Genomic DNA, 17204 nt, shown 5'->3' with positions numbered 1-17204 from the left:
CAGGTTTCTTGGCATGTTTCTTCATCATTCTCAGTATTCTAAATTGGTGCCCATGGGAGTGGAAGTCTCGGGGGATGTGGAGGGTTGGGAACGTAGTCAAAGAAGCTACTTCTTGGCCAAACATCTGGTCCCAGAATAATTGTGAAACTTTGCGGTGATAGCGATATGCGGAAAAATGATTGATGCTCGAGCTACACTGTTTCGATTATAGGCAATAAAACAGCATACAAAAAAATAACAACGTATTTCTCTGGCACAAGAGCTCGACGCTTGCCGGTTCGAGATGATTTGCTTACAACCTTGGGTCGTAGAATAACCAACTACAAAAAGCGCCCTCTGAGTTGTAGCTGTTAAACCAACTCGTTATAACGATAAATGAACAAAGTACCTTATAATCAATCAAAATACATCCCTTCTGTTTTTTTTAATTGTTCTAACAGAAACCAAGCTACCAATCACTAGGCAAGTTCATAATTTTTGGACATCACTTAAAGTTTTGAGAAAACTGTAGTACAGGGTGTTCCACCTAACTCTGACACAATTTTCAAAAATAAGCTTTTTAAGTAAGAAGAGGGTTTTTTCTGCAGAGCATTGACAGCGGTTTAGTACATCAGAATACAACAAAAATGCGCTAACTAGCAGGATGTTTAAGTAATGATAACTTTTTACCTATTATTGATGGGCTACATAATTACCGAGATGAATGCCCCCCACCGTAAGCAAAATCCATATAAGTTTTTCGAATTTCGAAAACGCGGTTACCCTCGGTGCTATGGCCCAACAAATTTTGACAGTTTCGACGATTTACGTTCACTGGAGAGGTTGGTGTGCCAGCAAGCTTCTTGAAAGTGCATGTATTTTGGTGCGATGTCGCCATAATTTGTTGTGCCCCAGTGCCGAAGGATAACTACGTTTTCGAAATTCTAAAAACTGATATAGATAATATAACGGGCAGAAATAGATATTTACAGAAGGGGATTAATATACTATACAGAAAGAGACAGCAGAGGAGGCATACAATAAGGGCCAGCGCCCGAGTACACTTCGTCCTCCTCGTCCACCTCACACACTTCTTATCCTTAGGAAGCACACAAGCACCATGCGTCGTCATCATCTTTGCCCAAGCCTACGGCCGTAACATAATCCCCGTCCGAAAAATCACCGTCCTGGTGATAAGGAGAAGGCATAGCAGGGGCGTGTTAAGCCGGGCCACATAAACGACATCACTCACAGGGCGGGTGAGCCGCCGCAGTGGCTGAGTGGTTATGGCGCTCGGCTGCTGGCCCGAAAGACGCGGGCTCGATCCCGGTCGCTGCGGTGGAATTTCTATGGAGGCGAAATTCTAGAAGCCTGTGTACTGTGCGATGTCAGTGCACGTTAAAGAACCCCAGGTGGTCGAAATTTCCGGAGCCCTCTACTATGGCGTGACTCATAGCCTGTGTCGCTTTGGGACGTTAAACCCCCTTAAACCTACCAAACCTAAACCATCACAGGGCGGGTGGATGACGTCGCAGAAGATACAGGACTAATGTCGTACGTGACGTCGGCCACCTGGCAGAGGACTCGATAAGGTCCGGTGTATCGGGGCAGCAGCTTTTCAGACAGTCCAACGCAGCGAGAGGGACACCACACGAGGACGAGGGTCTCCGTGAGAAGTGGACGGCCCGATGTCGGTGGTCGTAAATGGCCCTCTGCTTGACTTGAGAGGCGGAGAGACGAGCCTGAGCCACTTGGCGCGCCATGGCGGCGCGTGTATTGGCATCCTGTGCGTATTCCGTGGGCGTAGCGATGGTGGGCGGTAACAACGTGTCCAAAGACAAGTGAGGATGGCGGCCAAAGAAAAGATAGAAAGGAGAAAATCCTGAAGTGCCATGGAGGGACGATCTATAAGCGAATGTCATATATGGCAAACCTTCATCCCAATCGCGATGGTCGGGAGAGACGTACACAGATAACATATCTGTGAGTGTTCGATTCAGGCGTTCGGTAAGGCCATTAGCCTGAGGATAGTGGGCTGTGAAGTGTTGGTGTTGAGTGGAACAGGAGTGGAGGATGTCGCATCGTCTAAGTCTTTTAATAATTAAGAAGCCTAACTGTAATAATTAAAGCGTAAGCTATTCAATATTAGTGAAACAGCCAGCTAGTTAGCGCGTCTTAGGTATATTCTGATGTACCTCATCGCTGACAATCCTATCCCGAAAAAACTGCTCTTCTGACTGAACAAGCCTACTGAAAAAAAATGGGTAAAGTCTTACATGAAACGTCCTGTATATTGCAAAAACTTGGAGGGATATATTGAAGTGAATGGTGATCTTCGGATGCGCAGCAATATCTTGTTTTTAATGTTTTTACTTCGCTCACGCCGAGTAATTATTACTGCCCTTGAAAGTCAAGGTGGGGCGTTTTTGACAAAAGCAAATTGCAGAAAACAAAGCATCCCGAGGACGGATATGCGAGTATGTTGATCGTTACTTTGGAGGCTTAAGAAATGCGACAGAGTCAGCCTCATAAGCAACTTCGAGTTAAGAAAAAAAGCTTGTCCTGAATCCCTGGATATGGAGAGCCTTTATTTTAGTTTCGCTGGACGACGTTAGTTGCGCGTGTGCGAAAGTCGCAAAAGAAACACGTCACTTTAAACTAGATCGACACCACAATTTCAGATTTCGACAATTTTTTTTCCTGTAACCATCCGAAGAACCTTATGAATGCTGGAATAACGAGAGACGTCCCCAGCGCGCTTTAAGCGATTTAATAACACAACGTTTCTGTGTCCTTCAGTTTCCGTTTCGCGCTCCATCTGTTAGAGTCCGCGCAGAACATCCGGAAGTGATCAATGTTCACGAAACAGCGACCGTTTGCTCCTCTGTCATCATGTGCGAAGAGCAAGCATGCGGACTCTAGTTCACCGTGGTCGTCTCCGCATGGACAACTGCGGCCGATGCGCACCAGCTTTGGATCTTTCGATGTCGATCGCTGTGGCGTAGCATTCAGCTGAGTGAGTGGCGGAAAAATATGTGCAGCGCTTCCACAACGCCATTCCCCTTGCAACCTCGAGCCACGAGCGCGCGTCCACGCTCTGTCGATGCTGCACACAGCGCCTGTATGTGTGGTGAAGCACCGAGACGAAGAATACTATGCGTCAGGTTCTCGTTTCTCAAAGCTGCAAATCGTTTCCAGGTTCTATAGCAACCTATGTTTGACGGCTGTAGTTTATCGCTGCACAGCAACGCACTACCAGCATTGTCTGACCATATCAATTAGTTCGTTCCTCGGGCAGGGGGACGCGAGACGCGTTTGACGTTCTGGACTTGAAAACGTCTTTCTCACTGAAGTGTCTAGAGAGGAGACCAGAGCGGAGAGGGTTGACCATTTCTCGCAGGCACATTCCCGATGAGACACGCGGGAAGACAAGAGCAACCACTCACAGAGCATCAGAGCTCCTTGATCTCCGTCATCACCATCGTCATCATCAGCTTAACGGCCTCCACTGCAAGACAAACGTCTCTCCCACATCCCTCCAATTAACCATGTCCTGTCGGAGCTGTGGCCACCTTATACCCGCTGTGTTCCTTATGTCGTTCCCCGCATGACTCTCCGACACCCCTGCTACTCTTTGCGTCTCTTGGTATCTACTCAGTTACCTTAGGAGACCTTTGCTTTTGTACCGATAGCTACATTACGGTAACATTTCGAGCCTTCACGCGGTTGGTCAAGTGGTGTGGAGCAGCTGCCAGTGGCGCGTTGCCGTGGCTGTTCACGTCGTTCTTCACGTGGTTGGACACGTGACTAGCCACGTGGAGCGGAGCAGCCGCTGCTGGCGGCGCGGCGCACCAGCGAAACCAAGCTGCAAGAGCTTTGCGCATGCGCCGTGTCAAGTGGGACGAAGATGAAGAAGGAACGCCCAGCAAAACGGAGCGGCGAAAGACTGACTTTGCAATTCAACAGAACATGTTCCACCCGGCCAGCTGTAGCTATCGCGTCACAACAGGTTTAACCAGAGCTAAACCACCGCCAATTTTTTTACACCATGTTTTTGCATCATACGTCGGTACCGGTAAGATACAGCTGTTATTTACTATCAGATTAAGGAATATACCTTAAATGCTGCTAATCACATGACAATTCCTGCCAAGTGACTCAAATAAGTTCTTACTCTTCTAGTTATCTCACTGTCGCCTTGCGAATCTGTGGTCACTGGGTGCCCTAAGTAGGTGTATTCTCTTACCACCTACAATACACAGAGGCCTATCGCACACTCGTGTTCTCCTCCGCCACTTCTAGGTTCATCTCTGCTCATTCTTATCGTGAAAGTGCCACCAAACTGAAATACAATGCTCATCTCACAAACTTGACCAACCGCCGTCACATCGCAAGACTGCGTTTATATTACGAATTTTATTATCATGTTCCGCACAAGTATGTTATCATCCCTGTCTACCGCACTTCCAGCCGCACGAAGCATGAAACGGCCAGCCATCCTCCTCCTACCGGCACGTCTGAACTGTCTTGATTTTTTGCACGTACTGCGAAAGACTGGAATGAGCAGACCACGCTGTCCTCTTTACTCATCCATCGCTATTCAAATAATCAATTGAAATATTCTTCAGCTCTGCAAGCCACTCCCTCATGTAATATCTCGTCAATGGGGCCCTTGAGGTAGTATTAAACAAACAAACATCACTTGAGATATCTACGTAATAATACCCTACTTTCTTGATTGCTTCTCTAGATCCGGGCTCATGCTTTCCAATTCGGCCCCTGAGTTACTTAGCAAAGAAATGTCATCAGCAAATTTTTGATTGCTCCCAAGACTTTTCAATCCAAGGTCTCTGAATGCATACTGCAAACATGCGGGGAGTAGTACTAGAGAGAATGTGTCTTCCTGCTTGCCACAATTCCAGAATACAAAAACAAAAAAGCAAACGTCTACGAGGAGCCTTCGTTCTGAGTAATCCTTCAAAGGATCGAGGAACAAAGGCTCTATTTACCCTTGCTGATGATGTGTGCATTGGCAGAAGAGTACAAGTCCTCTTGTGGAAACGTTGGCTAGCAGAATGAGGCTCCCCTTCAAACATTGTTCATTTTGTTTTGTGTTGCCAAGAATCAAATGTTCCTGCCTTCTCTGTACCGTGGATGATAACTGAGGAGTATTGTGTCACGTTAAAGAGTATAGTCGCTGTGCCACCGCTATAGACATTTCTCAGCACCTGACATACGCCTCTGCTACACCAGCATTACGCATTTTCTGCAGGTCAGGTGAGGTTGAGACTCAGGAAAAAGGTTTCACGAAATCGATAAAGGTATTCATAAGAGGGGCTGCTTCGTGCGCATTTATCTTCACCTGACCAACGGTCCGAATATGGTCAACTGGCGAGTAGCATTTCCGAAAGCCAGTGAAACCGGTATTTGAACGATACCAGCCATATTTGATCATACTAGCTGAGAAATCACAACAGGGTTCATGCAATTTGTAGTTCAGCGTGTTGTGTCCCCGGTTACGGCATTCAGAGCCATTAGAGGGATACGAATACGATATTGCTTTCGTCATAGGCGGGAACTGCATCTGCCAATCTGTAAATTTTTTCCGCTTCAGCTGGCTGGACTTGGTTCGGAGTTTCATTAAGGACTAAGACTGCAACAGTTGGCTTCGCTTGTTTGATAACGTCATTTTCTCTTGCCCTTACGGGAGGTTAATAGGAAATTATATTCTAAGTGTGGTATTTCTAAATAAAGCTGTTGTCGTTATCAGCAAGTCTACCGTTTAAAGTTTCTCAAACTTCAACGCCACTTTAAAATATCTTCAGTGCCACACTCGTAATTCACACCTAGTGAAAGGAATGCTCCATTCAAAAGAGGTGTATTGCAGTCTTCGAAGGTCATCGAAATTTCGAGTTTCTACTGCTTTCTGAGCTGCAACATAAAAACTACTGTCAGGAGAGAAATACCCGCGACTATTTATATAATGAAACCGCTTTTAAAATTCTTCACTAGTAAAAAGAAGGCAGCCGATATATGCAAGAAAAAAGCAAGTAGTAAGAATAGTGATTCCATGACTGCAGCGAAAGGAAGTGGACGTAGAAGAAGGACACAGGCAGGGACACCACACAGTGCTGTGTCTCTATTGTCATACGGAGTTCGCGATTTCCGCATTCAGAGACCCTTCTAATGCTAACACATCGATATTAATGTATTGTAAAGGCAGACTCTATGCTGATCATGAGCAGGAAGCAACATGTGCGTGCATGATAATATCCTAGGCAATATATACACATGCTGTATTTGATAGTCCTCAGCTTATCTGCGTCAGTAACTTCATGTTTGTCATTTCGCCTGTGCCTATATAAGTTTCTTCACTGTGCCCTCCACTTTTAGCAGTAATTTGTAATGGGGCCGTCCAGCAGCCGGGGCACTCGAGTTGAAGAGCTCACTGGATGTTCAACTGCGTTTTAATTGGTAGAATGCATGCTCATCTGGCACAAAGAATACTGAAACATGGCCATTATTTTTTTTTTCATTCTAAAATAGATACAAAACTTGATAAGCGGCGCTACAGGAGAATTATAAAACAATTAAATCTGTTTTCTGCTTCAAGCTGAATGTCTTCGGGAATTGCTGTATACACTGGTACGTCACTTCATTCCTGATTACTTCCGGTTATTCCTGCTTAGAGCCAGCAGCGGGCATCTTAGTAAAGTTACAGTCCCGAGATCATTATCAACGCTGTATAAGATGACGCTTCCAGAACATGCAAAAGGCAAAACACATGTTTATAACGACGGAACTGTGTGTTCCGCAGCTGCACAGCCGCTGCGGCCAGGAAGATAAAAATGACGATGAACTCCTCCGAGTTTAACTGCACATGCTTACGTCCAGACCATTTTTAACCAAATCTTACCGCTGGATGTCACGTGTTAATAACAAAATACACCTAGAACGTGTTCTGGACAAGCGTTTTGCCCTCTGTGCATAAACAAACTGCAGATCATACATATAGGAAATAGATTAACCTATTACAGAGCATTGAAACTGTGGAAAAATGAAGAAAGCAAGAAATAACACACGAGAACTGTGCTTCCCCCCCCCCCCCCCTTCCATGAGCGCTGGCGTCATGGGAGAGCTTCTTTTTATCAGGTGCTGTTTCTTTATCAGATACCAAACACTATTTTCGTGCTTCCTCAATTAATAACTTTGTATTTGTCTACTTATAGACTTTCCGAGATTTTTGTGGCTTAGAAATTTTACAACCACCGTAATTAAAGTTCGAAGTGAATGAAACAATAAGTGGCCTTGAGGATCAGTTGTCAAATGCTTTCACAAAAGAAAAATTGCTTCCCGTAGCCGGAATTTACAAGTAATTAATATTGCCCAAAAGGGCGACACTGTAATCATTCTGGTCGTTGCTGTTGGTGCTGTTAGACCACGTTGCGCAGTTGCGTGATGGAATGAAGTGAAAAGCTGTTTTGCAACGCGCGATGTTCAAACACGAAGGTGACGCGCCTGGAAGTCAATAGTTCGAATAAAACGCTAGGCTTCACAAGCGTCGTGCAACCAGTTACAGGAGTGTTCTTTTCCGTCAAACAGACGGTAAAATATTTATGATAAGCACATTTCCCCGGCAAACCATAAATTTATTCCACATGGCGGTCTGGCTTCATCATTCGCTTTTGGTGTGATTACGGAAACTCTGAAACTGCCGGAGTTCGGTATATTGCTCTCAGCACGATGCCCCATAGAAATATAGCGACGTGCTGAGTTTTGTAAGCTGCTGAGTTTCCTGCGTTTCCTTTTAAACGCCGCCAAAAGAAAAAAAACCTCACAAAATAGGCAAGAATCTGCTCTGCCCAATTTCGGAAATGCGCTTGGTACATTGCGTTACGTTTGTTTTCACTGTATAATGCGCCTTTGCGGTGTTCCGTTCTCGAGTATATAATATTTGCTGCGCTTTGCAGCTAACAAAAAATCTCAAACAAACTAAGACCATAATAAAAAAGGGCACATTCTTCTATATGGAATGCCACCGCTTTGGAGAACTATAGGATTGGCTGAGAAGAACCGAGTTGGAGCTTTTATTCTGGAATCGTTGCGTAAATTCAGAAGCAGTGATTGAATTTTATGGATCCACCTGAACCACGCTTGCAATCATCAGAAGAGCTTTGAACGTGGGGCTCCTTTTATAATACACGAGTATGCTTGCGGGTTTCACAACTGGTGGTTTGGCCGCAAGTAGGTGGTGCTCCTGTTGCTACAAGTGCAGTTTATTTTTTAACATTTCATAAACTTGGAGATTTCATAAAGAAGTGTAGCCCTGTTTGTTTATAGTGCGCATATAGCGCCTTCGGCTGTAACATCTGAGGGTACTTTTTTCTAAGGACGTATCTCAATCTTGATAAAAATGTACAAAATTATTTATCAACCCAAAGTGCAAATGTTCAAATTTATTAGTATTGCATTGGCTGTACGCATCGTACAATCAGCTGCTATATCTCGCCTGCGAATGTGGATTTTCGGCAGTGTCCCGTAGGCGCTTAGCTCATCACCTATTATTCGTAGGGTCATTCACGTCCACGTTTTTGTTCTAAATAAGACGGGGGGGGGGGGGGGGGAGATTCATGAGTAAAACACCATTTTTTGGGTTCGAATCTGGACAGAAACTAAGCTGTTCAAAAAACACTTCAGTGTACACGGTTAATCCGGGTTATTTTTTGAAAATAAATATGATGCAGCATTAGGCCTGTTTAATGCATTAGTAAAAAGGTGCCCAGTTGTTTGCTCAATATTTTGACACACAATATAGTATTTGCTAGTTTCGTGAAGAAACTGTTTCCGAAACAAATACATACCTGTATTTTTTTTTTCACAATTACTGGTTGTTGTACATTCCAATCCCTATATTCAGCACACCCAGGTCTGCCTTAGACCTCACAAGCTTTATCCCGGCTGCGGTGGTAGAATTTCGATGGAGGAGAGATTCTAGAGGGCCGTGTGCTGTGCGATGTCAGTGCACGTTAAAGAACCCCAGGAGGTTGAAATTTCCGGAGCCCTTCACTACGGCGTCTCTCATAGCCTTAGTCGCTTTGGGACGTTAAACCCCCATAAACAAAACCATAAACCAAACCTCACAAGCTTTGTTTCTCAATTCAGTCAGCAACACAGCGGCCATTCGAACTGCCCAAAGTCGCTGTAGCGGGACATCCTCGGTGTGTAGTGTCTTGGCTCGATATCATACGATGCCAATGAGATGTCTGGCCCTATTAGTCCTCTCTGGCTTTTAAAGCGCACGTTTAAAGCTGATGCGCCGATTAGGCCAAGATGAAGACACTAAATGATAAAACAGGAGCTAAACTGTCAACAAATATCTGGAGACACATCTCCCGCAACACAAGACATCCGTCTCTTTACGGACTGTGCCTTCGTGACTGTGCACTAAGAAAGTAAGCTTTCCCGCTGGCGCCTTCACAGGTAAAATTTAGGTGTAATCCGATTTCAAAGAAGCGTGCTCAGGGTGGAACAATTAGCGGGTTTTGGCGAAAAATAAGGGTTCTATGTTCACGTTGCTACAGCGAAGTTTTTCTGCAGCACCGGATCGCTCATATTATGACTGTGTGTGGACACGTAGTTATAACATCAATTTGTATAACATAGGAAACGGTATATATTCATAACGGGGTTACGCAAACTTCTTGTGCAATTCAAAAATATCTGACTAAGGAGCGCATTGCATAAAAATAACATTCTGTAAATCCTGTAAAAAAACATGTTATACCGAGCGGCAAGTACATCGCTTAAAGACAATATTCCACTGCACCCAGAAAGGAGCAACATTCTCTGTGCTAAGGTCAGCAACTAAGCTTACAAAGTATTCACTGTAGTTTTCACTACTAGCAGCGTCAAAGTTGTTTACTTTCTGTGCCAAAGGCTTGCGTTTCTTTTACTGCTTCTTGATTATTTTGTTTACTTATTATGATTTCACTCGTTACGTGCCAAATACCTGATAGAGGCAAATTCTCAAATTATAAAGCTAAAGTTTTAAAGACAACATTCCGGGCCACATTGGAAGTAGATTTCTGGTATTTAAACAGGCTCCTACTTAATAGGCGCCCGTCTGCTTCCTTCAGCACGCTCTCAAGTTGTAGCATTATCAATTTCTCCTGATAATCTGTCATTATGGTTGAAATAACTCATAATTTTCCGTGTGCAGAATTCTTTAGATGAATTGAAGTTGACTTCAGCAACTTGCTCAATATTTACCCTGTGATGGTTCTGCAATTGCAAAAATGTTGGTTTTATGATACATCACTGTGGATCAGTAGCGACGGGATTTGCAAGAGCATTTCCCGCCTGGCTCATTCCTAGCACTTACCGCTCACTTAAGGAAAAAAATTTGGGTGGTGGCTTAGCATTGCTAAGCACGGAATGTTGTTCGAAAGAACATTTTTGCAGGTCGGCACCACCACCTCGTACATGCAAGCGCAACTCAGGTGTTAACTGACTCAGGGAGCCAGTTATTTCGTTCTTCAACTTTTCCGTCGTCAATGCCAATTTACACAGTGTACGCCAGCGGCCTATACTCCAGCGCCGCGTTTCTGTAGCAATGTTGTCAACGCCATCGCGTATTGCTCTAGTGCCATGTTTCTGCCACAACGTTGTTCATGCCAACGCATAGAGTGCTCATCTCTCTGTCAATGCCGCCACATTGGCCAGAGCGCGAATATTAGTTTGCTAGTACTATTAGCTCATGAAGACGATTATACTGAATGCACAGCGCGACAGTATGTATGCTATTTCGGTCGTAGTATTAGTTAATGAAGCTGACGATGTGCAGTGCAAAGTTAGAGAGTGCGTTGCAGCTTAACAGGAAGTGTGATCGGCTTCAGCAAAGCATACCTGTTCGAGCCGGCGCGGTTGAAATCCCGGTTGTGGCAGTATTAATTTATTTAAACAAGGTTTGCCCAAGCTCAACCTCAAGGCCATGCTTCACGAAACCGGTGAGCCCGTTTGGCCTCCCATGAAACTATTGTACTCTCGGAGTAAAATAAAATTTGTCGCATCCGTAGAGAACTTGGTGATGTGTCTATGCCTTCGAGTTTGCTGACGTTAACAGGGATAATAAGTCTTTTCGATCATGACATTTTTGAATGGCGCTGTTACGCTGGATTTTCTTTGCCTGGACATATTTCGTAATACTCGGGAAGCACCCCTGCATACAAAGAAGTATGAAACCTCTAGTGCTTTTCCTGTGTCAACTTATGCACGTGTCACCTTCAAATAAAGCCACGCTCAGAATGCTCTGTTTAGGGGGAAAGCATATTGATTTTTCTAGACACGTGAGTGCCAAACGTGATCTTGAGTGTGCCGAGCCGTGCGCGTCAATAGACCCATAACGATTTCATTGCCAGACCGGCAGCAAGACAAAGAATCTGGACGAGCGTTTCGAAAGCTGCTTACATGGAGCCTCTCCTTCACTGCCAGAGCTGAGTACGCGATAGTGTTAGTATGCACCCGCGTCAACGTGGTCGCCGTTCAGTGAGGATGTATGTTCAGACCCTTTTGTACTCTAGGACAAACGCAGCCCCGTCGTGCCTAACCTGTGCAGTCATTACGTCTCTTGGGCCACAAAGCAAAACACGTGACTGATTGTTGGGCCTTCCGAGACAACAGGCACGTACGTGGTTCGATCTGAAAGAACACAATAGACCTAAGATGCGACGTGTACCAGGTACGTCAGAGCGGTCGTTTGCGTCTGCAGACCCATTACATAAATCGAAAACGTAGGATAGCATGAACGCCAAACAGTGGTTTTCTGCCTCCGCCAATTCCACGTAGCAGGAGCGGAAAATTATCATTTGTGTTGAGCTGGAAAAGGCGATGCAGCAAAATATATTTCTCAGATTCTTATGGCGCATGCTTGTCGGGCGCATGTAATACCTTCTGAGCAATTAATTTTCCAAAGCAAGCCTTGCATTTCTGAGCCACTTTTTGGCAGTTGGCTGCGAAGTGAAACGACAACAGACGCCTATTCTAATAGCGGGGAGAGTGGTCAACGATAGCTGGTTGACATAATGACTGAAGAAATATTGACACAGCGATGTCGAGTTTTGAGATCGTTTTGGTAATGATGATAGGTGCATTGTGAAGGACTAAACGACTGATTTGCGCATTGCGTTTTATATTTAGTAAACTGTGATCGGCTTCTCTTCTTCTTCTTTATGGAATGATCCTTCAGGGGCCGTCAAGGCTACATAAATGATGAAAATAATGATGATGATACTTACATCTTTGTAGTAAGCTGAATGAATGCAACGTAGTCGCAAGCGATCTTGCACTCCTATGCCTGCTCGACTCAGTATTTATGCTCGTTTGTCGTGATCTCGTCAGCGACCGATCACTTAGACAAAGTTAGATTGGTTTTGAAATTGAAGCCACGTGGTAAAACATCGACGAAGAAATTCTCGTGCTGCATGACATCGGCTTTGAATCGCTCCCAAGGGCCATTGGCACAGTGCGATCAAAACCGATCATTAAGGACTTTGCCACTTTTATAGTCTTTTCACAGCAGCCTTAACTGACGTTTACCGGAGGCGTGTTCCCACCGCGTGCGCCACAGGACGACCAGGATTACGAATGCAGCACGAGGCGTGAAGCACGGCATGCGTGCACGTGGTGGTCACGTGAACGCGAGCAGGTGCGTGGCCCACCCGCTAACAACAGAGGTAGCTCGAGGGACGTGGGCTCCGGCAGTGGATTATGGACTACAATGTCCTCGTTTATTATTTAGAAAAGAAAGAATGATATTATTATTATTAGTAGTAGTAGTAGTAGTAGTTGTAGTAGAAGTAGTAGTAGTAGCTTTCTTCTCTTAGCTGCCGTCGTGTGAGGGCAGATCTAATTTTGTTTTGCAAACTTCTTCATGGTCATATTCTATGCCCTCAGCTCCTGTTTCTGTGCTCCTACACTCCTTCTCCCCTCTGGACAGAATGCAAACGTTGTTTAATTCCTTTTGTCCTCAGCTTGATATATGCGAAAACTCTCTTCCTTCGTTTATATTGCATGTCGGTGACGTTCAACTTTGAGCACTTTTTTTGTCATATATAACTTCCACTTTCAAGCATTTTGTCTTTACTTCACTTGTGCGTTTCCACCTGTATTATACCGGTTTTCTTCTCCTTAAATGTTTCGTCACTTCAACTTGTTTTCATTATTATTATTTCTTTAAAACTATGCACTAATGTCTAATTTCCTGTAATGCATTCGCTAATTACATTTCTTATTGTGTATGATTGTACGTCTAGCTTGTTTTCTAGAGGTTTATTATTCGTTCATATTAGGATTGTTTTATTGTTGATTGTATTTTGCTGTGTGCTGTACTTTGCTGTGTTAGGCATTGTGTTCATTCACTTTGTTTATTGTTTCTGTTAGTCATTTATACGTCTGTTGCCTGACGGCTGTTCTCGCTGTTTTCTTTATTTTGCTTTTTGTCCTTTATGTTTGCTGTCGCACTTAGTTGATATGTCTTTTTTTTCTCTATCGCCTTGACTGCTGCATTACCTCACTTGATTGTCTTCTTTTATGGCGAAATGAATTTACATTTTGTGCGTGTGTATGGTGTATCAGCACCAAGATCTTTGGGTTATTCCTGGGCGCCCTAAAATAAATATTGATGATTCCTCTTCTTCTTCTTCTTCTTCTTCTTCTTCTTCTTCTTCTACTTCTTCTTCTTCTTCTTCTTCGTCTTCTTCTTCTTCTTCTTCTTCTTCTTCTTATTATTATTATTATTATTATTATTATTATTATTATTATTATTATTATTATTATTATTATTATTATTATTATTATTATTTTTATTATTATTGCGACCAAACAAAAAACTTCGAAAATAATTCAAAGCACGTCTTAATAAACAAGCGCAGGAAGCATTACAACTGGTTGACCGCAGATATAATGCGGGCCATTTCCTATAAAGACATGCTCTCGAAACGGTGTAAGCTTGCCTCAAAAAATAAACCCCTACGTCTAGAGTACAAAAACGCACGAAATAGGGTAGTTGCCTTAATAAGATCCACGAAGCGCCAGTATTTTCTCGAAAAATTTTACCGGTCATCAAGGAATCCCGCAAAAACATGGTCTCTGGTAAATTATCTTCGTGACATAACGCTGCAAACATTTCCCCAATTTTGTTTTTTCCGGGCGATTCGGTCGTGGTCGCAGATAAGTTCAATCATGTGGTTGCACTGGCTTCCGAGAATGCATCTTCTTGCCAGGCCATTCAATACACGCTTAAGGAATCTATTTCAGCGGCCGCTTTCCTACCTAGATTTTCAGAAAGTGACCTTCACCAAATAATTTTCAGCTCTAAGCGCAGAAAGCCTCCTGGCATCGACGGTTTATCTGCGAATCTGCTACAAAGGAACTTTACAGCATTATACAATATCCTGCTCTTCATGTTAAACGGTATTCTTGATACCGCGCTTATCACCAAGGAGCTTAAAACTGCGATTGTTAAGCAGTTTTATAATGGAGGGAGAAGGGTTGACATGAAAAACTATCGGCCTATTTCAATCCTACCCGTACTTTCTCATATTATTGAAAAATTTCTTTTGAAATTCATGTCGTCACTTGTTGAAAAATTTTTAATTCTGTCAACTCGACAGTTTGGTTTTGTAGCAGGTCGTGGTACGAAAACGCTTCTAGAAGAGTTCTCTGGTGAACTGTTTTCAGCTTTTGACCAAAATTTGTTTAGTGTTGCTTTATTCCAGAACATATAAAAGCTTTCCAGGCAGTTCATCACGAGATTGTATTACAAAATATATATTCCAGCGGTTTTAGGGGGCCATTTTACGATGTCCTCAAAAAGCTATCTCTCCGAACGATCACAAGTAGTTGTCTTAGAATAAATCAAAATCGCAAGTGGTAAACTTCCACTGAAGGTCGGAGTTCGTCAGGGTTCTATACTATCACCTTTACATTTCAATATATTTATTAATGATTTATCTAGAATGTACAATTGGAGCTCCTACTAGAGTGGAATGAGTTAATAACCAACTTGTGCAGTCGTGCCTAGATCACATAGCGGTAAGAGCTCTTGATTGCTGATTTCGGTCGTGTACGATTTTACAAAGGTTGGCCGACCACTATTTCGTAGCATGCCGTTTTGCTTTACGGAACGCGTCTGGAACCACTGATGCAGTAACTGCTTCTGTTCAACGCATATCCTTTATCCTCATTGTCAATCAGTTCAAGCTTGATAATCTTATCGCTTCATTTGATTGGGCATCGCTATCTAGAGAAGTTTCAGCGGGCAATGTCTATGAAAAGTTTTGTATGCAGCTGAAAAACTTTGAATTACAGTGCACTCGTGTGGTAACTAAAACAGTCAGAAAGGGTCACTGCTGGATGAGGCCGGACATTCCTAATGCAATTTCGGATCGAGATAGTTTGTAGAAACGGTGCAAAAGAGGTCCAAAAAAACTAGCTCTGCGTTTAGAATACCAGTCAGCAAGAAACAGGGTTATCGCCCTTTTATGCGGCGCAAAGCGCCGTTACTTCTTTTATAAATTCCAGCAACCTTCAAGTAATGTGAAAAAACTTGGTCTTTGGTAAATTATCTCAGATGTATGAATTCTAATAAATGTTTTGTTTCCGAATCTTTTACTCAGCCTCCGCCAACAGTAGCTGATGCGGTCAACAAACACTTTGTAAAAGCGTCTCAAAGTGCGCTTACTCCAACTACTAGCTCTAGTTGGTTAATGCAGTACATACCTGCGTCCGCTTTTTTTCCTAGGATCTTGAGATGTGATCTAGAGGGAATTCTTTCCAGTTTCCGCCATAACAAGTCTTCTAAATATGATGAGATACCATTAAGCATCCTTCGCAGAAGTTTTAATGTTCTGGCAGATATTCTCTTTTACATACTCAATGGTTTTTTGGAGGGCGACGAAATTCCTGAACGCCTGAAAACTGCAGTTGTTTTACCCCTACAAAAGACAGGACGTAAAGATAAGATTGAAAACTACCGGCCAATTTCTATCCTACGTGTAATTGCCCAGGTCTCCGAAAAATTTCTTTTGGCACTATATCTTCTTTTTTTAACAAATTTTCTGTCCTGAATGATCGCCAGTTTGGCTTTGTCTCTGGGTGCGGTACTCTTGCCCTTCTTGAGGAAGTATTGGATGAACTATTTTCAGCGTTTGATCAGAATCTTTTCACGTGTGCTCTCTTCTTAAATTTAGCGAAAGCATTTGACTCCCTTAACCATCAAATCCTGTTAGGCAAGCTGTATTTGTCAGGATTCCGTGGGTCTTTACCACATTCTCAAAGACCACCTCAGCAATCGTTATCAAGTGGTCACTACCGGTGATAAGGACGTTTTCAGTTGTAAACTGCCGCTGAATGCGGGTGTACCTCGGCAGTCAATTTTATCTCCATTGTTGTTAAATATTTTTGTGACTGACTTCCCTTTGACTATTTGCAGTTGTTTAGTACTGTTCCAATATACTGATGACACAGCGTTACTGGAAAACATATTTCCTACAAATCGGCCTCTGATTTGTTGTAAAATGACATTTACAATGCAATGCGCTGGTTTGCTGAGAATGGAATTGCTGTCAAGGCACAAAAAACACAGCGCGTCTGTTTTCGTTCTCCACTAAAAACAACTGTTATTAACATTCCTATTTACTTGCATATTTCAAACTGCGTTTCTTCTAAATGTTCACCAATTGAATATGTGGATTGTGTTAAGTATCTAGAAGTGTCTTTCGACTGTAGCTTAACCTGGCATTACCATTTATGTAATGTTTGTTGTAAATTGAGGTCAGTGGCATGGTTGTTGTTTGATATCAAATGTTTTGTGCCTTTATCTGTAAAAAAAAACATTGTACATGCTTTGGCGTACAGTGTGTTAAGATATGGTATTGGTATTACCATCTTTGCCTTTTGCTCGGATCGTTGGGTGTGTAGGATCGACTGCATTTTAAAGAATATTCTTAAAAACGTTGCGTACAACACACCCATTTTGTCAGCTGAAAAAATCTTCCATGATCTAGGTCTCCCGAACTTCAAATCCTTATTCATTGATACTGTTGTCCTTAAGCACTATTGGTACAGTGAATTTAAGCAGGAAACTACCCCGACGAGACAACCTAGAAAACATAACCGTTACATTGTTCCTCGGTCAAACACGAGGTATGGTGGGGCCAGGCGTTGTG

Source organism: Amblyomma americanum, chromosome 9, assembly GCF_052857255.1.
Source record: "Amblyomma americanum isolate KBUSLIRL-KWMA chromosome 9, ASM5285725v1, whole genome shotgun sequence".
NCBI lineage: Eukaryota > Metazoa > Arthropoda > Arachnida > Ixodida > Ixodidae > Amblyomma > Amblyomma americanum.
The sequence above is the reverse complement of the archived record's forward strand: the minus strand, read 5'-3'. Positions refer to the sequence as shown.